This window comes from Mytilus galloprovincialis, chromosome 7 (genome assembly GCF_965363235.1).
Source record: "Mytilus galloprovincialis chromosome 7, xbMytGall1.hap1.1, whole genome shotgun sequence".
Classification (NCBI taxonomy): domain Eukaryota; kingdom Metazoa; phylum Mollusca; class Bivalvia; order Mytilida; family Mytilidae; genus Mytilus; species Mytilus galloprovincialis.
This window is the reverse complement of record NC_134844.1, coordinates 74,601,472-74,624,743: the sequence shown is the minus strand read 5'-3', so window position 1 is coordinate 74,624,743 and position 23,272 is coordinate 74,601,472. Positions and strand designations below refer to the sequence as shown.

At 32.4% G+C, this 23,272-nt stretch overlaps 2 long non-coding RNA genes across 2 annotated transcripts; one reads left to right on the top strand and one right to left on the bottom strand.

The window, feature by feature from the left end:
• Positions 1-5,840: 5,840 nt before the first annotated feature.
• Positions 5,841-8,248, bottom strand: LOC143081950 (uncharacterized). The gene is made up of 4 exons (XR_012980174.1): positions 8,072-8,248; positions 7,412-7,474; positions 6,396-6,632; positions 5,841-5,977 (listed from the first exon to the last, which is right to left on the bottom strand). It is a non-coding gene; the product is annotated as an uncharacterized LOC143081950 (long non-coding RNA).
• Positions 8,249-16,238: 7,990 nt separating this feature from the next.
• On the top strand, positions 16,239-19,707 carry LOC143081949 (uncharacterized). The gene is made up of 3 exons (XR_012980173.1): positions 16,239-16,309; positions 17,611-17,748; positions 18,733-19,707. It is a non-coding gene; the product is annotated as an uncharacterized LOC143081949 (long non-coding RNA).
• Positions 19,708-23,272: the final 3,565 nt, after the last annotated feature.

The window sequence follows — 23,272 nt, the reverse complement described above, 5'->3', positions numbered from 1 at the left end:
ATAAATAAACTATAATTGTCACATTATGAATTTCCGAACATATTTGTATCAAAATCGTCATTTGATATTGTTAGAATTTCATAGATACTATCTATTGTATCCTAGACAAAAACAACATATTAATTGTTATTTCATTTACTTCCATATTCCACAACGTTGACTGATGCAAAATAGAAACAGTGTGCTTTATAATATCAGAAAGCTCAATATAATTTCTTCAATAATGGACAAATTGAATATGCTATCTAACATTCTAGGGCATTATCTGTACTTTTTCAAAAGCCTAAACACATAATGTACGAAATAGTTTGAATGAGGGTCCTCCAGTTCAGTTTCCAATTCCATGTTCTACATTTTTAATGCATTTTTCTCTATTCTTTATAAACTTTTTCACACAAAAAAACTATCGGCCTAATTTATGTCCAAGAAATGATTGATTGAATGTTGGCGTTTTAACACCACTTTTAAACATCGAATTCCAATTCTCCAAATCATGTAATAAAAAGCCTAAATATAACGAAATAGTAATGATTTAATGTTAATACTTATCAATCTTTAACTACATAAAAACGTATTTCCCCTTTCTTTGCCTTACAGGAAAGTTTCCTAGGAGCCGTGGATTGCGGAATATCGTCCGCATATTTCCAAAATATTGACGTAAATTGATGACGTCATGTGTTAAAGCAGTTATTGGCAAATCAAATCGGGATGACCCTTTAATCCGAACTTCCACGTCTGTTGGTTTGAATAGGGTCATCCGACCAGTGCAGATTAAATCTTATAAATCGACTTGTTTGGTCAATAACTAAAATTTCAGTGTCAGAATAAAGAAACTGAATTTTAAAATGTTTTTTTGTGTGGACGGACAGTCTAATTAAAATTTAATTCCGCACTCGCTCTTTCTTTTATCGGATGACAGTGAGGGCATTCCGATGTTTTGCTGTCGCCTATTTGTGATTATTCTTGCCGAATGACGTTAACGGTCATTATTGGTGCATGACGATAAAATGTTGACGATAATAATTTGAAGCCGCTGACGAATCACAATGAGGATATTTTTATGAATCACGGTAACATTTCAACCAATATGACGCTAACGATGTAAAAAATATGAACGTTTGAACCTGATGGTGAAGGGCATTACTACCCTCATCTGATAACAAACCAAAATATACTGATTTGTATCACTGTAATATAATAGTTAACAAGATGAGATTGAATTCCCTGTCATTTATCTATCATCCACGCACGAACTTTTCTCAGAATAAACAAAAAAATACACTAACCTCCCCTTCAGGTTTAGACATGTTAATTGTGACCACCCACTAGATCTTGCGGTCATCCGGTGTTCAGTACTACAGTACTTTGATGTTTGTCTGATATAAACAACTCTTCAAAAGGGGGCGGGTATTTACACTTTAAAGAAGAGGTTTGCTTAGAACCATATCTGTTTAAATTAAGGCGGGGTCATGGAGTAAATACATGTAAATTAAGGGTATTAAAGTTTCTCATCGAAACAGCAAGATAGAGAAATGTACCACGAAATGAGATAATTTGTCCTCTTTGTAACGCTAGTTTTGGGTATGTATACCACTATATATGAAAATGTATTTATTGTGAAATTGATGATTCAAGGCGGACGTGCATACCTCGATATTTTAAAAAATATCCAAATAAAAAAAAGTACTTGGCATGCTTAAATATTGTAATAGAAATGTGCTGTCTAAGCTGTCAATTTTTATACTAAAGGTAGAGAAGATGCTTGTGTAATTTAAAGCTGTAATACACACAGATTAATTTCTGAAGATGTATTATTAAAAATGTATACTGTTTGTCTTATGAACTATATTGTTACTTATATTGTGCATAATATGCTCCTGTTACGCAGTCTTCTGCAGCTGAGTTTTCTTTAACAAACCAAACTCTCGTAAGCTGCCAAGCAGCGACCAAGCATAAGAAAATGAGCTAAGATTCAATGCTAATAAGATTAGGGAAGTTCCATTTGTATTGAATGGTCGACCCTTCATGGAAGTAAATAACAGTTATAATCGCATAAAATTTATAGTATATCATTTTGATATGTCACGATTAGGAACCTCGTAGTGATTCGTGGATGTTGAAAGCTAAAACGGATGTCGTTTTTGTGTTTTTTTTACAAATTGTGGTAGTTTGAGAACTTTTGATTATATAATTTGTGTTAGAAAGACAGAAAAAAACCTAAAAATTTGTCTTTGTCTTTCGATCTAAGTATGTTCCAAATAGTAAATTATCTTGTCCAAATAAAATAATCCACATGAATGCAAAACAACAGTTTATGTTTTTCGCCATGATTCTTTGTAACCTTTATTTTCTTATAAATAGAAAACACCTAAGTGTGTATGAATAATACCATATTCAGAAAAATGGTATTTAACCAAGTTCGACCGATCATCTGTTTATTTATAGAGAAGACTACATTTATGTTTTACCTTTTCAACTTCTGACAAAATCTATATTTAAAAATAATTAAACAACAATCAAAACAAAAATTCCGGTGACCTACCTACTTTCACAATCAATAAATTGGTCATACATAATTAGGAATGATAAAATATAAAAACCAAAGTACTTTCAAAATCAATGCTACTTATGCTAATATAAAACACATCACAATTAAACAAAAATGTATTACAACTGCAGTTAAAAAGTGTACAAAATTAAGAAACAAATAATAAGATACAAATGTACATAAAATAGATAAAATCAGAGTAATTCAAGTCATTTAATGGATTTCTAAATATAAATGAACATGTATCTGTTTTTATCCCGCAGTGCGTCGATCAGTTACTATTTTTTCTAAATTTTATACAATGATAGCCTTTGTTTGAGGTCGATACAAAGATATATTGACTGAGGACGAAGTCCGCGGTCGATCTACTTATTTTGGTCAATATATCCTGTATTTACCAAAAAGAAGTATATTGAATGAAGACGAAGTCCGAGGTCCATAAACTGTTTGGGTCAATATATCCTGTATTGACCCCACAAATAGACTATCATTGTTATTACATCAGAGGACCGTCAGGACCTCGGGTGTATTGCCATCGCCTAATTTTCCGCCTAATTTGAATATTCATACAAGGATATATGCATATATAAATGTATTTATTAACTATCGATAGCACATGGCTTTGTTGTTATGTTGGGAACATGTGTTTATGTTTACAATAATATTTAAATTATTTTAGCATAACAATGAGTCACCTTAACAAAGTTAAGAGTTTAAAGTTCTTTGTATGATAGCACGGACTGGTCAGTCGCGGTAAAAGTTAACATTAATAAGTGTTTGAGTTTTTGTTCATAAATACTTTATTTGCGTTTGAGGGCAAGAATAAGAAAATAATTAGTTTTGGAATGATATCCGAGGTATAAAAAATATATGTCCGCGCACATATATAGTGCAATCTAAAATTCCTAATCGCTTCTTTTAAATTCATGTTTTCAATGGATACTTATAAAATTTATGTGTATTCAATACAAATTAAGGTATCCGACCCATAATAAAGGTTTAAGGAAAATTTTCCGGAGATTACCGAGGTGTCAAATTTTTCAACACCTCGGTATTTTCTGCCTAGTAAGCGAAAGTATAAAGTTATTGATTTTAAAATGATGATAAGAATATCAGAAAGGCTTAATTAAAGAATATTTCCATTAACTATAGAGTAAATGCTCATTTTTTCTATGAATTGTCCAACTTTGAAAATCCGGAAACAAAAGTTATGGTAAACAAATATGGACGACTCGGTCGGCTGCCAAGACAGACAAATGCGTTTTACCAAAAAAGTACGCCGATTTAAGTCTCTTCGTCATATCGTGATGTGGAACTAATGTGTGCAGTTTGGATGCAACTGCTTGTCAAATATTTTATACCGGCATAGGAAGATTAGGTGAGAGAAGGAATGTAAACAGTTCACGCACTTGTCCTTTTCATCTGGGGAACTACCCTGGGAGTGGGATACTATTTGAATGGATCGTTCATTTTTATGTAATTAGTTCCACACATGCAAAAGAAATAATTTTCGCCGATGTAACATTTCAATTTATTACAACAACATGCCTTCACTAAATTCATTCAGGTGCACAAATGATACGTTTAAAGTTATTTTGTTTCTATCTTTGGGGGACAATTTTCTCCGTTTATGGTACGCTTATAGCTACTGTGTGTATGTTTTATAGCATGAAAATAATAAAAGAGGAATGTCAGTGCACCCCCTCATTAATTATTGTAACGGATCAGTATTATGAGATACTTACATGTATTATAAGTGACTACGACATTGTTAGGATTATAACCTATCGTCAGTATGAAAGAAATTAAAAGTGGTTCATATATTCATCCGTATAAAAGCGGCACATGTATTTTATGTTATCCTTATATTTCTCATCATCACGGGTACAAGATAATTGGTACAAGATAATTGAGTTGCTGCATCCATAAAGAACTTAGAATATTACTTAAAACAAAATATCAGTATAATATTTCGACCCCACTATTTGAAGTTAACAAAACATTTATTTAATTCTTTTGACCAATGGTTTGTAAACTATACAAATTATTGTGTTTACGTTCGTAGTAACATAGTAAATTCCATTGTTGGTCACCTCTGTCAATTCACGTGCACACTGACTACATTGTTGTTGTATTTAAATCTTTCGGCCAATGAAAAGAGACGTAACAAGTTGTTTGTTTGTGATACGCCAGAATGTTATCAATGAATTATCAAATGCTAAAGTTGTCTGCATTTGAGAATATATTTGCAATATTATATTTCAATTCAACAAATATTCAAATAACACCTTAAGAACTGTTGATATTTATAGGTTTACTTGAAATCAAAGATCTCTAACTAAAAAAGGAAATACATTTTCTCTCTTGTATTTTTGTTTGCATGTTTACATTTTGAAACTTGATGAGTGCATTTTTGTATATCTGTGTTGTTGGAACACAACTCGATTGAGATTTATTGGATGATGTGCATGATCAATTACGTCATATGAAGAGACAAATGCGTTATTTTTTTACATTGACTAGAGGTTTAGGGGGAGGGTTGAGATCTCACAAGCATATTTAACCACCGCTGTATTGTTGCACCTGTCTCAAGTCTTGTTTTATTTTAATTTTAGTTTCTTGTGAACAATTTGGAAATTAGAATGGCGTTCAATACCACTGAACTAGTATATATTTGTTTACGGGCCAGGTGAAGGAAGCCTCCGGGAGCAGGAATTTCTCGCTACATTGAAGACCTGTTGGTGGCCTTCTGTTGTTTTTTTTTTATGGTCCGGTTGTTGTCTCTTTTACACACTCCCCGTTTCCATCCTCAATTTTAAATGATGCTGTACTTTGCATTGATAAACAGGTAGGTTGTTTTTTAGCTTTTTAATGTGCACATTATTTTCTTGTTTATTTTTTTCTGAGATATTTTCCAACCTAAAGATGGGGATTTGTAAATAACCAAAGAATATCGTGTAAATAGTCGTTGAATAATAAATGACCATTGAATACAAAAGTAAATTAAGAATCATTCCTAAACAACTTGTACTCAGAATTAAATATCAACTACAGCAAAGTTGCCCTTCTTTGAAACATCCAGTTGTATTGACTTCAAAGTTGGTCATGGTGTTCACCAATCGTCTTATACTAACAGTATAATGTTTAAAATAAAAAGAAAACATTTAATATGTTTATGTGATTTTATTAACTATTTTGTACAAACAACACATCGTACATCTGTAGCATCTTTGTATGGAGGACACCTCAAACTGCCACATTTGGTTCTGATTCCATAGAATAAAGCCCCGTTTTCGTCTCCAGTTTTATTGTCGAGAGGTTCGGCATCTTTGTCAACACATGCATACTCCTTACTGCTGTAACTTTTATAATCCGTCATAAGATAACCACTGTATTCCGATGTCCAGCCCTTGTAGCATGTTTGCCTTCCTGTAATGACAACAATTGTGTTTGCTATAAGTTCGTTTTTGCCAGATATTTCTTCGTCTGATTTTTTAAACACTGCTTTGCTTCGTTCACACATGTAAATGACTAATTTTCTTTAATTTATCAATTATTTTGATTATCAAAATTTATTCAAGTTGGAGCTTTAACTTTTTGTGTTACTGATAACACTAATCAACAGGTACAGTAACTTCTAGTTTTTGATTTTGTTTTGTTGTATTTTTTTTTGTCTGTTTTATGTTAAAGTGGTGAGCATTGATAAACTTATTTATCTAAATCGTATTTAGACTATTTTAAAATGGTAAAAAAACACAAACATATGATGCACTGCAAAACAAAATTAGACAAGAAATAACAATAAAATCTAATAATATCAACTGCAAAATAAATAATCCAACTATACCTGGAATCATCACATGAACCGATCTTCTTCTTTGGAAACAAACAGCGCATGGTACTTCTTTTTCTTGCATATCCGATTTCATTCCTGATGGTTTGTATGATGAACCAAACTCATATTCCGCACCATATAATTGGTCGTTTTCAGTTTTCTGTGACTCTCCATTTTCCGGGTCATTTGGTAGACATAGATAGTTGACACCTCCAGCTTTGTTTCCATGGTAATTTCCGCCAACCTGCCCTACGTTACAGAAATGTGTTCAATTTTTCATTATGAAAAGAAAAGTACAAAACATCGAAATAATTCAGTACTATTGTAGTGTAACATTGACATTAATTTTGTATATATGAATTTAGTAAAGACTTGGTGAACGGTAGAAAAAGGGGGGTTGAGGCGGTTAACAATACAAACGTGTTGTACATTATGTAGTGGGGGGGGTAAACAATTTAGAGATTAAGTACATATATAATTCTTTCAAAACATTTTTAAAAACACAAATGCATACCCTATCATTTATTTTTTCACAAAAGATATACCTTTTGCAATCTTACTTTCAAGGGCAGATACATATATTTGACAAATATCTCGACATGCATTTTCAACTGTCGTAGTCTCATGTTAGAAATAAAAATCGACATAAAATATTTGTCAGTTGCTTATGATTCAGTCTACCTTGTCATATATTTTATCTTATTTTTTGACTTTATGACATATTATAAAACTTTAAAAAGTGACATGTTCTAATGGGTCACCCATGCCACCTATCACCAAGTGACCCCTTCCTCATAAAAACGAGATCAAAATGGTCATGATTACATGTTTAATCTACAGCTTGACGTTTTAAGAATCAAAATGAACGAGTGTTTATTGTCTCGTTTTTTTTTACACAAATTATGGCTAGTTAAAATAAATTAATCTTGATACTTTTAGCAGCCCAATTTTCCCAATGGATTAACAAAGATGTGAAAATAGGTCCTGTATCAGAACTGTATATTATGTATTTATTTTCTTTTGCTTACCTGTATAAACCATATCTACTCCTTTCGGACATCCTTTCTTACCCCAACGTATATATGTTACACCTACAAATGTACGTAAATAAACAGTTATAGTTAAGTGTTTTGATTTGCAAAATATATCATTAATTTCGCCTCAAAATTCAAAATTACGTGCTTATGATACATTATGCTGATCTGATTAAAATGAAATTATTTAAATTTGAAATTGCATGCACAACCAGATTCATAAAGCACGAATACCACTTTTTTGATGATTTCTTCATGTACTTTGTATGTCTCTCCTCCTCTCACAAGCAAAGTGGATATTCAAAAAAATATTTGTTTGGCAGGAATTGGTATCGGTGGGTGATCTTTGATTGTAAATTGATCCTTTTCTTTTTTAATTTTAAACATAAAATTAAAGCTGTTTTGTTCAGCTGCATTATGTCATCATCTAAAAGAATATATTTTATTATTGAAAAGATGCAATATCTTTTGTGCATTTTTTTCTTTTTACATTAATTTTATGTTTCAATCTTTTGTATAAAATTGTGTATACGTTTTTTTCTTGTTGTTTTCTTTCTCTCGTTCTTGCTTTGTCTTGTATTGTATTGTTTTGTTTTATTATCCTTTTTTAAATCTATTTTCTTGACATAGGTTATACATATTAAACGTTCATGCCTGAAGCAACCGGCTTTCCTGTTGAAATGCCTTCCTCTTTTCTAGTTGTACGAAGATAATGCTTCATTAGAAAAGACTGGTCAGATGCCGATAAGTCATAATCTTTACAATCATGACATTGCACAAGGACCAAGCTTGTTGTTACAACAACTACCAAAGCTGACAGGAGCATGTTTGCTACATAACAAATATAAACACTATGCATAAGACATTCTTAAATATCTGTCAATTCAACACTTTAAAAAAGAGCTTTACGACTCAATGGTTGACAAGGGAGGCATCCATCATTCTGTTGATGCTGTTTTCATGCGTACATGTATACTTATGTTTTATTAAGGAAGAAAAGTAATGTTTGCATAGTTCTCTATACTATTTGTTTTTGTAGTTAATATAATTAGTGCAGTATATTCAAATTACTCAACGTTTAAAATGGTTAGTCATTCAATTTCAAATTGATAAGAAAATTGATAAAAAAAAAATGGAACGCCGCGACAACTTGAGGTACAGACCTTGTTGATCTGAAAGACTCACAACAATGTAACAGTTGTTGCGGCTGTTTATCCCACTGAAGGATTAAAGCAGTTCAGTTCATGTTCAGTTTGTACATGACTAATGAATTCAAGACAGATGTATTTATGTTTATCGGACAAATGTCGTATATTTAATAAAAAAAAAGTGTTAAATTTATGTAAATAGTACAGAATCAAAAATCGAATAGGGTTGTGTTTTAATGTGGAATCGAGATGGCCAAATTCAAAAAGTATATCAAAAGCATAATAATAGTTCTTGATAGCAACATCTTATAAAAAGAAATTATGTCAGTTACTTTGTGTAATACAAATGAATGCTTATTTCCTGTAAATCAAATACAGTTCATATATAGTCATTTCGGGGCCATTTATATAGCAGACTATGCGGTATGGGTCTTGCTCATTTATGAAGACCGTACGGTGACTTATAGTTGTTAGTTTGTGTGTCGTGCTGTCTCATTTGCAATTATACCACACCTTCTTTTATTATATTTGTTCGTAAAATGTTAAATGTTGATACTCTGACCGAGGGCGCACATTAAATAATGTCAGTTGTATTGTATAAATCCTTGCTCTGACTCGTATGCAGTTTGCAATTTTTTGAAGTTCAAGCGCAATTATTCTATCAATTACCAGGAAGACACATATGAAACATCACATTAAATGATGTTACGTTTTTTTTATGAACAACATTTTTCACTTTTCATCCTTTTTCATTTGATGCATTGCCCAAAGAATAAATATATCTGTCTTGAATTTATTAGTCATGTACAAATGTACAGTGACCTTTAAACTATTATAAACGCATACACACGTTGATTTTGTATGTTAATGTAAGAGGAAACTTCAGAGAGTCAATGTTAAAAAGAGGAAAAATAGAATAAGTGATGAAAATAATTCGTATTAGAAAAATGTCCAAGAAAACAAAAACAAGTCAAAATTCCCGAAGGACAAAAATGGTGTACTTCGAACTAATATGAAATGGCTTACCTTTTTATTCTTTTGTTGTCACAACAAAAAGTCACTATAATGTCTGTATATGGAGCTATGCTTGAAATTAGCATGCATACATGTAGACTGTACGGCCTAGCAATACATGTACATCTGTTGTTATGAAGGTAATGAGAAGATTGCATGTATGGTGTATTGATTAAGTATAATGTTAACATATACATGTATTTTAAAGGTTACAAAACTAAATGCGCTGACTATTGCGAATTTCTTTCCATAGTCAAATATGCCAGGAGTAATACAGAAAAGTTCGTTCATAGAGTAACAAGGACAAGTTTTCATGTTCTGAATGCTGCATTAAGGCTACGTTTACTGCGTGTGGTGCAACTTTCAAAATAATTAATTTTAGAAAGCATCAAACGAAACTTAAATGAGTTTATTTAGCACAGATAATCTTCGTTCATATTGACATGTCTTGGTGTCTTTGTTTCAACTGTTACTTTTTGTACACGTATAAACACTTCTGAAAAGCTTGTCTCGCCTCAGCGAACATTTAGTAAAAGTGGGGTTCGTGTTGTTTATTCTTTAGTTTTCTTTGTTGTGTCATGTGTACTATTGTTTGTCTGTTTGTCTTTTTCATTTTTAGCCATGGCTTTGTCCGTTTGTTTTAGAGTTTGACTGTCCCTTTGGTATATTTCGTCCCTCTTTTAGTTCAGTCTTTAACTGTTGGCAAGATCTGTTGGCAACTCAGGGCAACTGAGATAATTCCGGATTTTTATAGGGGCTCGTGCAGCTCACGCTTTATTTTCTATGCTGTGTTTTGTGTACTGTTGTTTCTCTTTGCTCAATTTTTCGCCGTGGCATCAAATTGTCAGTTTGATTTCGACTAATAATTTTTTAATATGCCTTGTTTATAAAGCCTCTGTCACACCTTACCGGATAGCACGAACGGACACCTAACGAATGAAAATAAAAGTTGTCTGTTGACAAAATTGTTATCCGTTGTGAGTCCGTTGATGTACAATGTACTGACCGAATAAAACGGACGCGTAACGGATGTTTAACGGACACACAACGTATATGCAACGTACGAGAAACGGAAACGTACCGGTCAGAACGGATGTCGAACGTACATCCAACGGACGAGTACCGCATAAAACGGACACCTAACGAAAGCGAACCGGATAAAACGGACGAACAAGATATACGGAAAAATCAAAGGCGACAATAATAATACATGTAATTCGCATAAATATTCAAAATGTTTCTGTCTAATTTTGAATTGGTCTTCAAAATTCCGCCAGAGGGCAGTGTCTGGCCTGAATAAGAGCTGCTTGATTGTTAAGACGTGCCTATACTCTAAGATCGATTATGAATATTAAGAATTCACGAACCTTTAGAAGTCTGACATACCAATACTAGTAATTAGCATTTCAAACGCAAAATTTTCATTTGACATTTATCCGTTTTAGATCCGTTCATCATCCGTTTTATCCGTTATACGTCCGGTATGAGTCCGTTTTTCATCCGTTCAACATCCGTTTTATCCGTTAAACGTCCGGTAGATGTCGGTTGAAGAATTTATCTTCCAGACCTCCAACAGATGTATAACGGACACGTACGTAACGGATACAAAACGGAAACGAAACGGACGAGTACCGTACAAAACGGACGTTCAACGGACATTTCATCCGTTCAAAGTTTTGAACATGCTCAAAGTTTCCACCGAACAGAACGGACGTCAACGGATAACACATACGCTTAACGGACATGCAACGGATATGGATGGACGTCTAACGGATAAGAACGGATTGAAAAAAGTTATCCGTTAGGCGTCCGTTCTAGCTATCCGGTAAGGTGTAACCGAGGCTTAAGATAAATATAGATGTTGAGGTTGATCAAGATCATAGTGTTTGTCCTAATTTACTTGTATTATCTATGCTTGTTAATGTTTGTGTCAATTTGGTCTTTTGTTGAAAGTTGTCTCATTGGCAATCATACCACATCTTCTTTTTTATATTGACATACATGTACCTTCTATATGAATGGCTTCATTAAACGAACAGAGGCAAACGATGATCTGGGCAAGGTCTTAAAATCACATGGCAATGTGTCTGGTAATATTGGAAGCTTCTTCGCATCTACAATTAAGTGTAAGTATATGGGTTGTCACATATCTGCAAAATTTCTAGTATCCAATTAGGAATAAATGCAAAGAGAGTTATAAATACTTGTATGATGAATAGTTCTGATAAGATATCTACTGGTACCATTTAACGTATATACAAAACGTAACTATATGACTTTTGTATACACTGTAGCGTTGTCGTTTTTATAGGATTCGTGTTTGTCGATGTGGTATTTTGGTAGCGTAAATAACGTAAAATCCATTTTCAAATGGCACAAGGAAAACAAACCACAACACAAAGTTTCAGATCAAATCACTATGTAATCTGTAAGTATATATCAGTTTGACATAATAAAACAGTTGAACAATAATCCTAATTCAATAACACAATATTACTCTCAACACTTCTAACTAACAATCTATCTATTTTCTTTTACTCTGATCTCTCTCGCATCCCCTTATATACTTAACACATGACATGAGTAAAATCTCTTTGTTCTTACTGTGGTATAATCTGGATAATGCACAGCAAAGGTGTGCATTAACTACCTCAGATATACTGCACAGTTCAAATCCATTTTTACCTTTAGGGTCGGTTCCTACATGTAGATATTTAAGATAAAATTGAGAATGGAAATGGGGAATGTGTCAAAGAGACAACAACCCGACCAAATAAAAAACAACAGCAGAAGGTCACCAACAGGTCTTCAATGTAGCGAGAAATTCCCGCACCCGGAGGCGTCCTTCAGCTGGCCCCTACACAAATATATACTAGTTCAGTGATAATTAACGCCATACTAATTTCCAAATTGTACACAAGAAACTAATATAAAAATAATACAAGACTAACAAAGGCCAGAGGCTCCTGACTTGGGACAGGCGCAAAAATGCGGCGGGGTTAAACATGTTTGTGAGATCTCAACCCTCCCCCTATACCTCTAACCAATGTAGAAAAATAAACGCATAACAATACGCACATTAAAATTCAGTTCAAGAGAAGTCCGAGTCTGATGTCAGAAGATGTAACCAAAGAAAATAAACAAAATGACAATAATACATAAATAACAAAAGACTACTAGCAGTTAACTGAAATGCCAGCTCCAGACTTCAATTAAACTGACTGAAAGATTATGGTTTCATCATATGAACATCAGGCACAATCCTTCCCGTTAGGGGTTTAGTATCATACCATCATAACATATATGAGAAGAACATAACCCGTGTCATGCCAACAACTGTTTTTAGAATAAATGTCTTTAGTTCCGACGCAAAGACCTTATCAGTGACTCAATATTAACGCCAAAATATGCAATCTTTAATAACTTGACAACAGTATCGTAATTATATCCCTTCTTAATCAGTCTATTTAAAGGTTTTGTAAGTTTCTGAGTTGAATACTGACACCTTTGTGCTTTATAAAGAATATTTCCATAAAAAAATGGATGTGAAATACCTGAACGTATAAAAAGTCTGCATGTTGAGCTATATTTACGAATGATGTCTTTATACCGATGATAAAATTTAGTAAAAGTTTTGACTAGTTTGTGATATCGAAAACCCTGGTGTTATAATTTTTCAGTAATACATAAATTTCTCTCGTTAAAATCTAAAACATTGTTACAAACACGAGCGAATCGAACAAGTTGAGATATATAAACACCGTAAGATGGTGACAAGGGAACGTCACCATCTAAAAACGGATAATTAACGATAGGAAATGAAAAATCATCCCTTTTATCATAATTTTTAGTATTCAGCTTTCCGTTAGTGATATAGATATCAAGATCGAGGAAAGGGCAGTGGTCATTATTAGTATTAGCTTTATTTAAAGTAAGTTCAGCAGGATAAATTTCATTAATATACATACTGAAGTCGTCATTATTGAGAGCCAAAATATCATCCAAATATCTAAAAGTATTATTAAATTTGTTTATCAGATGTTGTTCTGATGGGTCTTTGCTTATTTTTGTCATAAATTGTAACTCATAACAATACAAAAAGAGGTCCGCAATAAGTGGTGCACAGTTAGTCCCCATTGGAATTCCGATAATCTGCCGATATACGGAATCCCCAAAGCGAACAAAAATGTTATCTAGTAAAAATTCAAGGGCATATATAGTATCAAAGCATGTCCAATTACATGTAACATAGTTTTTTTGTTTATTGCTACTAAAAAATGACCCAAAAGAGTTTGAACATATATATTCACATTCTGATTTTTTGAATGCCCATTTAATTAGGTGTGTGAATTTTTTCTTAATGAGAATGTGAGGCAATGTGGTATACAGGGTAGAAAAATCAAAACTTTGAACAGATTCAAAATCACCAATATGAGCATGCAATTTATCAAGTACTTCCAACGAGTTCTTGACACTCCAAAAGTAATTTATTTCACTATTTTCGAAGGCCTTATTTGAACAATTTATTATAAGGTTTTTAATTGTACCAAGTGTGCTGGTAAGAAGAATAGACAATTTAGTAGTTGAACAATGGCTTGAAGACGAAATAAATCTATATTTGTAAGGGGTTTTGTGTAGTTTTGGAAGCCAATACATAGTTGGTATTCTATCAAATTAAAAAACATTTTTTGAGTGTAGCGAGACTAAACACAATATTGACTATTTTTAGCTAAAACACGATACTGTTAGGAACAGAGTGGCGAAAGATATCAAAGGGACATTCCAAATAAACTGACCACGTCAATGAAAACGTTTTGATGTATACGCTTTTTGAAATAATACCAAGAGTGCATTTGACTATAAAAAGCAAATTGCAAAGACATCTGCAAAATTTCTTCCTCGATAAACGAGGAAACGAAAGTTTTAATTCAGCTACATAAAAAGAACACAGACATCTCTTTCGGAAAATTTTCTGATATCTTGTCATGTTGATATTTTTACTATTGGCGTAATATTTGCAGTTTAACTTTTGCAAACTGTTAGATAGTAAGATGGCCAAAACAATCGGTGTTTCGGATTATAAAACATTTCCTAATTGATCTTAAAAATATAAAATGTATAACAAAAATATATCCCATATCTAAAACAAGATACATCAATTGCTTTTACGTAAAAAAAATCCCATTCATTCATGTATGGTTGTGTTACGAATATTAAACATGCTAGAGGAATACAAAGGGTAGAATTGACAGATTGGTTAATACATGTTTAATACGACTATAACACTTTGTGCTATTCCATAGTAGTAATTGTTATTAGTGGAGGAAGTCGGTGTGTACGGAGAAAACTACAAACGTTTGACAGAAAACTGCAAATCGTAGTGCGGGATACGAACTCACAACATTATTGTTAAAAGGTCAATATTGCACTATCTAACATATGGTGTACATGTAGCATTCTACTATTTTTATTGGATATTAAGATCACGTATTTCAAAGGTTATTTAACGTATAGCCTTGTTTCTTTTTTTACGCGTATCGACGCTGTATTTCTATTTATATGTATATGTGTTGTCAAAAGATTTATGGCGTCATTACGTCACGCATAAAATTTAGGAAGGAAGCGCCGCAGCAGCCAACATTAAAATTTCCAAGTTTTTCACTGGATATTTCAAGAATGTTATGTTGAATGCAGAAGCTAAGACTACAAGGAGACTAATGTAACAAGCTATGAAGTTGTTAAAAAAAATGATATTTTCAATAACATGCTATATATTTAGTGATCACAGGTACCAGGATTATAATTCATTACGCCAGATGCGGGTTTTGTCCACATTAGACTCATCAGTAACTCTCAGACCAAAATAGTATTTTAGATTATAATTCATCAAAAATACAATTTAAACATACACAGTAAGAACATTGAACGCCATTTTCCTACTACATTAAGTACACATTTAATATAGAAATAAAGGACTTTACCTCAGTCAATGCGATGCATATGGACCAGTTAGATTATATTGACACTCGGACTTTTTACTCGGTCAATATAATCTGAACAGGTCCATATATCTAACTTGGTTTATCGATTGTATCAAAAATTATGATGCATCTTCTTGATATGCGGATGACATGTAAACAAAGTTATACACATACCTGAACTGATATCTTGCCAGATTAAAAGATTATTTTTTTATTTTTCCAATAAATTTGAATATTATTATATTCCCAACAGTAATATTATCATGCTAGGTTTTAAACGTTTATTTAGAAAAAGTAGAATAACATGTATCTAATATGTTAAGCAAGAGTTTAATTTAACAGTATTGATATTGGTTAGGGATGCATTATTTATTTTTATGAGTTCCAATTTGCGTGTATATAAATATAGTAAAAGAAAACAGATCTTTTCTGTCTCTTTGCATTTTACATATACTACAATGAAACCTATTGACAGTATATGTCACGGAAAAGAATGTATTTTTTTTGGTATTGTAACCATAAATCGAATTGTATCATACATTGCAGAATAGTCATGTTAAATCAAATATTTATTGATTTGATATACAATAACAAACATTATTTATCTTCTTGATATGCAGTGCACATGCTCACAAAGTAGGACAAGATCAACTGATATCTTGACAGATTATGTTATCTATCTTCTAAAGATTTGAAGTTCAAATAATACTATTCCTACGGATTTTGTCGACAACAGGTTTTAATAATCAGTGAGTTTGTAAAAATCTTTTTAAAACTTATTTTTTTAATTGTCTTTTCAAATTAGTTTTTAAAGTATTCAAACTAGCAATTTTAAATATGCTTTTTTCATTTATCTACAACATATATCGTTTAAAAGAAAGTCATTGTTCACATACTTTTATTTTTAAATATATTTGTTTTTCGTGTGAAATGTGTAGTATAGATGCATGCTCAATTGATTCTCACGAAATAACTACCGTCTGATACTTAACTTAAGTTATCGTGTAATCACCAAAACTTTCCAAGTCTCCCCCAAATTAAAACTCCCTTTGCAACTGTTGTACTATGCATAATGTAAAAAAATGTGCCCATGGACTGAAGATTAGCGTGTAGCATGTGAGGAGAGTAAGGAACAGTGGAAATAGTTAAAAAGCATTATAATTCATTTTTTTTTTTTTTTTTTTTAATATTTTTAATTCATTTTTATCAGTCTTAAACATGAAAAAGTAATGACATTGTCATTGCTAAAAACGAAAAGAAACATATACTGAAGCATCAGAATACAAAGCACACCATAGAAAAGTAAAGACTGGGCAACATTAGCTCTATCAAACCCGTTGTTGATCTCATGTTCCCCGGAGAGGTAAAAACTCTTATATGTTATTGGCAAGCTGAAATATCAAATTTGCACAATTTTTACACGTTTCAGATGTAAGAGACGTCGTTTTTTTTTCGTAAAATCTTACTTTCGTATCAATTGTTCACGTTTTACAATATTACATAGATGCTTAACAAAAATCTTTCAATCAATAATTTTCAAGAGATAGAAAGGCGTTATCTTCTATTTCTTTACCTCTTTAAGTTCATTTCAATAATAATCAAATTAAAAAAGAAAGTAAAGTTGAAACATTGAAGAGAAAAACAAACCTCGCCGCATTTTGGCACCTGTCATAATTTAAGAGCTTCTGGCTTTAGGCAGTCTTGTATGCTTGTTAATGTTAGTTTCTTGTGTATATTTTTGAGTTTAGTATGACGTCCATTATCACTGAACTAGTATACATATCTGTGTTGGGGCCAGCTGAAGGATGCCTCCGGGTCTGGGAGTTTCTCGCTGTATTGGAGACCCATTGGTGTCTTTTGAATGGTGTCTGCTCTATGGTCGGGTTGTTGTCTTTGTGGTACATTCCCCATTTCCATCCTAACTTTTATAACCTAAAGAAAATGACTTGTAAAAAGAGAAAGTCATGATGTACACAATATAAAGGAAAATGAGTGATAAATGTAATATTAAATTTAAAGTTGTTACTAAATGCAAATATGAATCTTACAGATATGGAGTTTATGACAACTGCATCCAATTGGGACTTCACCACAACTCCATACTATTTGAACTGTACTAAAACTGGGACATCAATCATAAACAACACTATCACAACACCATTTGAGAGTTTTGAAACTACGACATATGGTAAATGTTATCATAAAATTACATATCTTAAACCTAAAAAAACAGTTCAGGATGACACACTTGAAAGCAATGATTTATGCGTATTTCTATTCTGCTACTTTGTAGCATAGAGAAGTTTATATTAAAGTTTGTAGTTGAAAAATAAGAAATACAATGAGCTGAACAAAATTACATTTTCAGTACAAGAAAAGACTAAGGTACTATGAAAACATTTAACTAAAAAAAACAAGAAAACTTTAAACCAAATGACGAATGCCGTTACACGACGAAAAGACAAATACATAATAATAATACATAGAAAACTTGAGATCGAGAAACACAAACTGCATCCACAAAAACGGGAATGAAAAGTGGAAGAATATAAAGAAATACTTTGCTCATAAATTTTTATTCGGGTACGCAACTGTCAATACTTATAGTTCTTCAATTCAAGTTTTCCTGTAATTATGTCATAATGAGGATTTAGGGAAACGGTTGATATCAAATATAAGATATTTTGATAGGATTTCTTCTCCTAACGCAAAGTAGTTTAATGTTAAATGTTTAGTTGTGAAATAAACAAAACAATCGCACAAAAAATCTGTGGATCAAAGAAAATCTGCACTTAATTAAACACAGCGTTGCTTTAAAAGTTCTGATGCAAAATATGTATGAAAAAAAACAACAGTTTACCTATGGACATAATTATTATGAAACTTGTATATGAGTGGTTGGTTAATTAACATGGCTACATGTAATATAGTACAAAATATGTTCAATATGTCTGAAAACCTAATTAAATTGTGTTCACTATGCCATACGTATTGTTCTTCCTTCTCCTCTTGGTTTAAACAATGTATTTGATTGACGTCAGAACCCCTGTCATCCCAAATATAATCAAATTGTTGTTTCTTTGTATATTTGTAATACGACAAAAACTCAGGACCTGCCAAATTCATGAGGTACGGGTACAACCATTAATGAAGAGTAAAATTATTTTTTCAGATGCATTGTCAACGTCGAGTGAAACAATCAAAATAATCAGTATGGTTTGTGCTATTTTTGGTATGGTTACGTTAACTATTTTGTATGCGGGTTGCTACCGAATGTGCTGCTCTGGAAACCAACCTTATCATGATTCGTGCATAAAGGCAACTATTCATATCGTACTGACTTTGTTAACATATGTCCTGTACCTGTTTGATACTCTGTCGGATGTGTTCCTGTTCCTACACTACATTGCGATTGGACAAACTTCGAAGTTTGCATTGGTGATGCCCTTTACCTTCGCACCAGTTCTCTTTCTGGCGTTTATTTTCTTTGCAAAACATCACAAAAAGTTAGAATGCGACTATCATAAGCTATCATGTAGAGAGCAACTGTGTTTCCAGATGTTTGGTTTGGTGTTAGTTCTCGTTTGCAGTCCATTTGCTGCACTAGTATTTCATTCTCTCATAAATCTCTAATTAGTGTAAACATCGTAACCACATCAAAGAAGATAATGTTTAATCAGGTGTGTTCTATACATTCTATCTGAAATCTGAGACACTCTTTTGTAGATAATGGCCATAGGAACAACATATAATAAAATTAACCCTCTAGGGATAACTATGCAGAAGCTAATTTCATTTGAAAGTGGAAATTTGGTGAAAAATATTTTAGACACGGTTAACATTATAATTGGTTACATAATTGTTGCATAATACTAACATTGCATTAATTTGAAAGAGTAATCTGTAAGCTATCTAAAACTACCACTTTTATAAATTTTCAAGCATTATTAGGAAAGTTTCAGCATTTTAAAACTTGGGAGTTGGAGTTATAAAATCTTTGTATTGTGCTACCTTAAGTCTATGTTGCAAATGTACTAAATTCGGAGAAACTGTAGTTGATGTATAGTTTGTCTTTCAGAAAAACGTTTTGAATACTTTCTATACAGACTAAATACAAAATCGTAAAAAGATCAACATAACATTGAAAAAGTGCACACCATACTCCCGTTCATTTACAGTGTATGTACCTTTAGAATAAAAAATGGAAACGGGTAATGTGTCAAAGAGACATTGCAAAACATGTTGAACCCTCTTCATTATGTGCCTGTACCAAGTCAAAATCCTTTGCAGGTCGTGTATGTTTTATTCAATACTATTTTGGTTCAATATTTCGTTTCGTGTGGCGTATGGTCCGACCGTACGCGTATGGTCGGGGTAATTAATACTCTAATACAGTTTAGTTCTAAACTCTTCATATGGTATGACCGTTCCTTAAAAATACGCTATCATATAGGTAATTTTATTATCATCTATAATACTAAAATAACGAGGTCCAATTTGTTAGCCGTCATCACGTAAAAACGCTGAATCCAAGAATTCAACTTTTTATATAACTAATATAGTACAATGCTGTTGATTAAAAATTACACCACTCCAGACCCTTTTGTTTTCCACATAATTAATATTGCCAATAATTAAGAAGTTCCGGGTCGAATCTGATACCGATACCAATAGTATATTCACCTGTTACCTATTACCGTATCTGTACGTTCCGCATCTGACAGGTGCACCACCAAAAGGATTTTGCTATATACACGGGTCGTAATCACAGGATTGACACTACTAAATTCAATCATTGTCACATTGTTCCCGGTTGTAGTACTTTAATCAGTATGACTTTCTAAGATGACAATACGAATAATAAAAATCTGGACCTAAAATAAGGCGTATATAGGTACAGCATGTACAGTTTTCAATTTGTTAGCCGGAATGACGTAAAACAGCGAATCAAAGAATTCAACTTTATTTATAACTCATAAAGGACAATGTTGTTGATTAAAAAATACTTTCCAGGCCCTTTTACCAAATAAAATTAATAATACCAATAATTGATAAGTTCCAGGTGGACGGGTTCAAACAGAAAGATGTTGAAAGCAGGGAACCTGTGCATCTTATAATCGGCATGACGTTATCAGATGACAATACCAATACTAAAATAAGGCTTACGCATACATGTAGTTATATTCTTTAATTCAGTCACAGACCCGTGACCACGGGTGTGTTCTAGTATTATAATAAAGAGATTAACTGAATTAAAATAGGAAGGTCCTCATAGTTAATTTTACTACCTAGTCAAAACTATAATAAACACATTGTATACCGATGTTCATTACCGATTTGTTAATACAAATGAATAGCAATATGTCAACTTGAAAAGATAACTTCCAAAAAAATTCTCAATAAACTGTTACACAAAAAGTCGCTTGCAAGGAACATATTTTTTTTAAGTTGTTTTGTGAATATGGTGTACTGTAGTCTTGTTACGATATTTGAAATCTAGAGCTTCATCAACACCGTAGATACATCGTAATAACCCAAAACCTCGACATCACTGTACGCAGCTGCAAAGAAAGCAATATTGATTCACTTATAGGGTCTTTGCATCGGAACTAAGCATATTTATTTAAAAAAACAGTTGTTGGCATGACACGGGTTATGTTCCTTTCATATATTTTATGATAGTATTATACTAAACCCCTAACGGACGGATTGTGTCTGATAATCATATGATGAAGACATAATCTTTCAATCAGTTTAATTGAGCCTGAAGTTGGCATGTCAGTTAACTGCTAGTAGTCTGTTGTTATTTATGTATTATACGATTTTTAATTTTAGTTTCTTGTGTATAATTCGGAGTTTAGTATTACGTCCATTATCACTGTACTAGTATACACATTTTTTAAGGGGCCAGCTGAAGGACGCCTCCAGGTGCGGGATTTTCTCATTACATTGAAGACCAATTGGTGGCCTTCGGCTGTTGTCTACTCTATGGTCGGGTTGTTGTCGCTTTGACACATTCCCCATATTTCCTTTCTCAATTTTATCTTTTCACTTGCAAACAAAATGTGTAACTGAAAAGTATCGTGCATAACCATGACGTGCAAATGTACATGCAAAAAAAGTTATGTTACCGTGTGGAAGTAAATGTCACCTTAAGCCTACATGCAAGAATATAATAAGCGATGAAAATTAACTTTGGCATCAATATTTAATTTAACGTAGCCTTTAAATTAATACATTGTCATGTCTTTTGTATTATTGAAACGTTTTTGATGCATATATGAAAAAAATACCTATATGGTCAAATACTCATATGGTCCGGTCCGTTAATAACCATGCGAGTATATACTCATGATCCAACAATACGCGTACGGTCGGACCATATGAGTATACTCGTATGGTCATGACCATACGCGTATGGCCCAAATACTCATATGGTCCGGAACAGATATATTGTTTCAGTTCAGTGTTTACTCTACATGCTCTAATGGTTGTCATATACTCGCAATCATTTTAAATTATCAATTTAGAGCAATAGGAGGTTTTTTGTTACCTGGATATTGACATTTGTCATAACGTTCGATACATATATGACACATGACATCAAATGATTGAGTGATTATGCAGTAAAAAGTATGTAGTTAATCCCTTTAGATCCAAGACAAGCATTTGATATGTATAATTAGTTTATCTAGGTTTAGTTACAAAATGTAGCTATAAAACCAGGTTTTATCCAACATTTTCTACATAGGAAAATGCTTGTACCAAATCAAGAATATGACAGTTGTTATCTATCCGTTTGATGGGTTTGAGCTTTTGATTTTGCCATTTGCTTAGAGACTTTCTGTTTAAATTTTTTCTCGGATTTCGGTATTTTTGTAATTTTACTGTTGACATCGATATATGGACGACCGTAAACGTACAACAATACCTTGGTCAATACTAATATTACGTTATCTTATCAATCATATGACCAGTCACACGTTTAACGTCATGTGATTATATGTAACATCTCACTATTATCATAAATACACTATTAGTTTACATTGAAGGTCTGTATATTATAATTCATGTAATTCTTGATATATTTGTGATTTTACTTGATCTGGGAAAGACCTATAAAGAATGATAAAAAAAGAATGAGCAGTGTTAAGAAAATATAAAAATTCATTTAAAATATTGTATTGACATATGAACACAGACGGATGTGAAGATCTGAGACCCCGGTTGGCATTAGGATTGTTAGAGCTTATTTGTCTTATCATTAATATCAATATGAACTTATCATTAGACTTAATGTGACTTTAAATTCGTGAAAACTTCTCGAAACGTGAAAAAGCCACTTACCTAGCCTTTTTCAACTAGAATGGTCGAGTCTAAATTCGAATTCAACTTAATTGATAGATACATTCGTTGCATGCAGTACTGAAATAACATTTACGTGATTTTATGTTATTTAACAGTTAAAGTTCAAAATAGACATCGCGGAATTTGTTTTGCAGATAAGTCATGTTGAACGACTCAGGCTCTATAGAGTATCTTGGTTTTAATGTTAAGAAAACGTCACATATAAATAATCGAAACTTCAGAACTAATAATATGTAATGGTCGTGTGAGTTTTCATAGTGTTGATGAGTATCTTTACTTCTCGGCTTTAAATAAAACATTGTTCATTATCAGAGTCATGGATTAGTTCATGTAGTTATTAATGT